Genomic DNA, 6,208 nt, shown 5'->3' with positions numbered 1-6,208 from the left:
CCCTCTATCATAGAACTACCAAACCATCACTGTATTTATGCTGCAATCTACACGAGTAGTTTTATTAAGTAATAAATTCACGCTAGATGTCACTGCATTGGAAAATAGAAATAGTTTACTTGGAAATAGAATCATAATAAACAATAAATTTTTCGAATGAAATATAACCTAAAAGCTGTCAATTAAACATCGCAAAAATCTGAGGTCAGTTTATTGCAATTAAATGAAAATTTTTTTAATTAGATAAACGTACAGATTGGATTTTGGATTCATCATTGAAATACGTAAAAGTCAGATTGATACCTTCAAACCACTCGATTATTTGAACGAGGAAAGCAATATTAATATTATACTGAGACAATGTAGAAGTTGCAATACATAAAAAAATAAATTATTTGACTTTATGGAATCAAATTAACATCTTTTCTCATTGTTATCTGGGATATGAAGATATATTAAAAAGCTACTAATAGAAAAGAACCAACGGCGCACAAAATTACAGCGACAGTCAAAAATAAAGTATACTGAGAAAAGTTTTTCATACGTACACTGCAATATAATGAAATATCTAATGTTTAAAGGGACATAATATGAACGACAAAATTACTTGGATGGTCTTTGCACATCATTCGTCATAGAAAAACGGATCAGACAGTGTTTGTCTTGAAATTAAAATACTTTTTTTCTCACTGTAACGATATGAGACTTTTCTTTCTGAAGCTACAACTTGTTCCGACAAGTAGAATACCTGTTGGTGTATTTAACGTCACAGTGCATCGTGATTTCGAAGTTCATGGTCTTTGACAGACCAAAATATTTTTTTTTAATGGACAATTATTTAATTTTCTATATCGATATCGGCAAAATTCATGATTTATGATGAAATATTTCAAATGATTCACGCATTTTATGGGAATATCCGGATTACTAAGCTATAGAACCTGTTCCACGAAGAAGTAAACATTTTTTGAAAAATTTCCCAATTCGAGTTGCCGTCATTTCGAAGAATTGTCGTCATTACTTTCAGTAGACAGGTAAGAAGTAGATAGAAAGAATTTTATTCTATATATCACGTCTTGACTCGTATTGTTTCATGGCGACTTTGTGGCGCCATCAGTACCTGGTTGCCGCGTACTTAGAATACCAATTAACTCACGGTTTTGCCGATTTGGAATTGGATATGACTACTAAAACATCGACCTTGTCATTAAATTCTTTATCATGTCTAATATAAATAAATATTTCTTTAATATCCTTCTTCTTAGACCTTTTTATATTTATGTTTTTGTTGGAATATCGTCCAATGGCGGTCTTTATCAAGATATAATTTGACATTGTCAGTAATGCATAGTTAAAAAAAAAATATAATACAGTTGAAAAAACTGAGCAGTTATACTAAAAAGTAAAAAATAAATTATAGTTTAAGAAAAAACGCTTTCAACAATGATCAAACTAAAAAGTAATTCTTGGCATAAAATTACTGATGATTGGTGTGTTTCCGCGTGAAACTATTATAAAATTAAAATCGAGTCCTAAATTTCGATATCACCATCAGCATTAAGTGCTAGAAGCTTTACCAAGTAACCTTCTGTATGGCACGAAATCCAATTTTAACCATCGAAAAATGTTGAATTGAAATAAATGAAAATATACGTGTTTCTGGAATTCTTTTATTTGAGAAAATCAAATTTAAAGGGAATGTGACATGGATGTCATACTGCATTCTAAAGGTAACTTAACTTCCGTCCAAATAGACCAGTTTCTTGTCTGATTGCCGGTGGAGAAACATATTTCGCTGAATCCTTGTGTCGTTTTGATTGAAGTTCGTTTTTGAAACATTTAGACAAGTTTTGAGGTGTTTAAATCGCGCTCGTATGAATGCAGGGCACTAACAGATAACGTGGTCTGCGGTTTCGTCCTCCTCCATGCACCAGCGGCACTCCGGATCATCCGTAATGTCCATGGTGTCGTAGATGGCAGTGTCCGGTTATTAGTCGGATTTCGTGTTTGTTTGGTTGGAGAATTTTGGTGTGAGACGCATATGCATGAGGTAATTAGTGTTATGATGTAAAATACGTGTCGTCCCCACTTTTAAAGTACTTTCGGAGCACTAAAAAACAACCCTATAAGCGCGTTTAGGGTAGAGCCCCACTTCTAAATATTTACCAGCTCTTCTTTTGATTCTGATTTGTATTTGCAGGAAGTAGCTCAATTTATGCTGTTTTTAAATTGAAATTATTCTTTATGAACGTAAAATTGTTTAAGAATGAAAGTTTAAACTCTTATACTTAAATAAAATGAAAATAGACTAGAGGTCGGAAACTTTTCAGACAACCCGCGTATTCTGGGGAATTTTGAGCTACAATTTCTCATTAAGAATAAGTATTACCCAAGATTAAGTTGATTATTATTAAATATAGTATTTTTTTTTTGAGATTATCGACTGGTTTACTTTGTTTTTATTTATCATACACTTTCAATTGCGTCTATTCTTTTTAGAGCAATCAGAGTTTCATAGTCAAATAAACAAGTTGCTCTGTTCCACCTAGTCTATAACATAACCATAAATAACATATAAACACGTTGATAATAATTATATTCAAAAGTAATTTAAACAATAGCTTATAAATCGTAATTCAAATATAAATTTCTTTTTCCTTTTCCGCTGACAATGATTCTACATCGGTATTATCAATTACCAACTTCCTTTTACTACAGTCAACTTGAAACAATGACTAGTAGTATTCAAAATGTCCGTACACATTTCGAAAATAAAAAAAAAAGTCAAACAGTAGTGACTAGGAATAACATGTAAACAATAAATTAACGGAATAGTTACATATATTAGTTACACTCTGTATAAAGGCGTGAAACGATTATAACCAATTTATGTCGAAAGATTCCTATTTAATTAAGTTAATTACGTCTAAACATATATAAAGTTAATTATAATTAGGTACGTACTGTGCTAAATTAAGCGTAACTAGTCTTTTACACAGTCAACACATCATATACCCTGTTGATTAAAATGATCTGAGACAGCTAATCTTACACTCGAATGGACTTGGTGTGTGAAGAAGACGCGGTGGGGATTCGGTACATTAATTTTAACTTTCCACCAAGTGTATTATGATAATTTAAATAAATTAATTCCAAAAGGCATTGTTATATCGACAGAGGAAGGAACTCTCCAGATTCTCTCAATTCTGAACTCATGCAAGAATGTCCAGGGCCAACGAAAAGAAGCAAAAAAAAGATATCAACAATAAAAAATATGATGAAGCAATAAAACAGGCGAAAGCAGAAAACACATGAAGGAGGAACTTGAAGCAATAGAAGAACAGTATGTGAATAAAGAAATAAGACTTCCTCACCAGCAGCTCAGAAGAGGACAATCTAAAAGCCAGAGAGCAGTAGGACACTGTAGGCATAAAGAGATTGAAAAGTGGGCCGATATTTTTGATAATATACTAAACGACAACAGAGAAAACTCCAATATCAGAGAGCAGTGCGGGATAATGGAAGGAAAACCCTGGTTGATCCTGCCAGTAGTCATATCCTTGTCTCAAAGATTAAGTCATGCACGTCTCAGTACAAGCCAAATTAAGGTGAAACCGCGAAAGGCTCATTAAATCAGTTATGGTTCCTTAGATCGTACCCACAGTTACTTGGATAACTGTGGTAATTCTAGAGCTAATACATGCAAAAAGAGTTCCGACCGGAGACGGAAGGAGCGCTTTTATTAGATCAAAACCAATCGGTGGTGGGCTTGCTCTTCATCGTACAATTTGGTTACAATTCAGTTACAGAGATAAAATGTGAAATATGGAAAATGAAAAATAATAAAAGAGGAGGAAAGCTGTATAAAAGGATCTGCAGAATGGCAAGAGAAATAAAGAAAGAAGAGCGGTTACCAAATGATTGGAACAATGTTGTAGTATGCTCTATCTATAAGAAAGGTGACCAGACCTGGTGCGAGAACTATAGAGGCGTAGCACTACTGGATGTGACCTACGAAGTTTTGTCCTCGATAATAAGAAACCAACTTTGGTGTTTTTACAGGAATAGTGAAATTGTATAACAAAATTTTAGCAAAAGTACTTAAATCTTCAAATATGCAAGAGCGTGAGTCAAAAAAAAAACTTAAATGAAACACAAAAAATGAGTAAGTCTTTTTCTTATCCACACAGATATTTGCAAAGGTCGGATTAACCAGATCATCATCTGAAACTAACCCGGATCACGTTCATTGCTGTTCGGAAACTAATCGACTTAACCGGGTGGTAGTTATGTGATAGGATCTATTCTACCCTGGTAGACAAGTGGGTAAATGCGATCACCTGAAAGCTTGTTTCATTTTTCAATGGTTTTTTTACTGCCTACAATATATCGTCGGTTTTCTGAGGTTTTACTGCATCCAAGAGAACCGGATCACCAGCTAAATGGCCGACGATAAGGAATCATCCTCAAGATCCATTAATTTTTGTAACTACGTTTAAAATTACTTTTTCACTTTCAATAAATATCAATCCTAATTATTAATAAAAAAAGTAATAATTTTACAATATACCAAATATTTCGATTAAAAAACCATTCATCCATTCACAGCTTGAAATAAAATCCCAAAGAAACTCAAATAACACGTGCAAAAAGTCTTCACCATCTTGATATGCAGTCGTATATTTTATTGCAATGTTGCCACGGAATACCCTGATGTGAAGCAGAAGATATATAACTAAAATAAAAGCATATATTTAGGTTAGCTTCGTTTGGGATTAAATAATTTTGCAATTTAATCAGAAATTTAATTTTTTTTCAACCGCAGCACCACACTTTGTAATTCTAAATTTATTCGGTTCGTAGTTTAATTGAAATCATACCCAGATTTAGTTAACTGAACAAAGCAATGCGTAAATTACGTGGAATAAGATCGAAGAACTTGGGGATATTTAGTCCGAACCGTGCACCGTCAGATTACTATCTATTTAGATCTATGGCCAAATAGTTACGCGGGAAAAATTGAATTCAAAGGATCTAAGCTCGAATGGTTGAAATCTTAGAAGAAAGTAACCATCATTATTTATTGGACACCCATATACATTATTCAAAAGCAATTACTGGCGAATATAATACTAGAATTTTGATATTGTTAACAGATTGTGTATTGCAGTTATTTTTGTTGATTACTTCCAGGATAATTCTTTTTCGTTCTATCTTGTTATTTATGTTATCGTCGATGTAACGTCTCACAACCCCTTCCAGTTTTTTAATTGCTGTGATGTTACATCTTCCTCTTATTCAAATAGTTGCCCATAATCAACTAAATTAATAACTTGTGTGAAGTTCAGGATCTTGCAGTTTTAGGAATGGATCAATTTTGTTTGCTTAAATCAGCTAAATCGTCTGTCAGCATTTTTGTGATGCATTTACCTTTCTGGTAATTTAAAAATGAGAAGACAAATTTCGTAAAATTCACCTGAAACGTAAAAGATTTAACTTTGGTGACAGGTATTTCGACCATACATTAAATTTTCATGGAAAGTACTCAATAAATTAATTAACAGTTTATTTTATGAAAACAATAGTCAAATAACAACTTAACTTCACTATGGACTCCTATTGTCTTTATATTTAAGTAATTTTAAGCGAATTGGCAACCTTGTACGTTTTTAACTGTGCGTTGAAACCGCTCGAGAGACCGAGGAAGATAGAGTTGAAGATGTGCACACCTGCGTTTTTACAATGGACCAGGACACCTGAGATTTCAACATTCCCCGTTTATTATTTGTAGGAACCAAAAACGATTTTGATATTTTTATTATTTACCGTATAATGCAAATATTTTCAGCAAATAAAAATGAAAAATGTAATAATACAAGGTCACCAATCACTAAATACAAATAATTTGTTGCAAATATTGGTTTTTATATTTTAATTCAGTGTCGGTATTTTGGAAAAAATTAATAAATTTCTATATTTCTCATAGTGGCATCATTTGATTGATTATTTTCATAGGATTTGTGAGAAGTTCTACATAAATGCCATCATTGCTCCTCAACAATTGTCGGCTTGAGCTCAAAAGTTTTGCTTGTCAAATACCCCATATAAGAAAATTCCAATGAACGTAGATCTGGAGATCTAAATGACCCTCAACCTATCGATCTGTCGGGAAATACAGTGAACCATTTTTTAAACCAACAAGATTAAA

This window comes from Diorhabda sublineata, chromosome 5 (assembly GCF_026230105.1).
Source record: "Diorhabda sublineata isolate icDioSubl1.1 chromosome 5, icDioSubl1.1, whole genome shotgun sequence".
In the NCBI taxonomy this organism is placed as follows: Eukaryota; Metazoa; Arthropoda; class Insecta; order Coleoptera; family Chrysomelidae; genus Diorhabda; species Diorhabda sublineata.
This window is presented reverse-complemented; position numbering follows the sequence as displayed.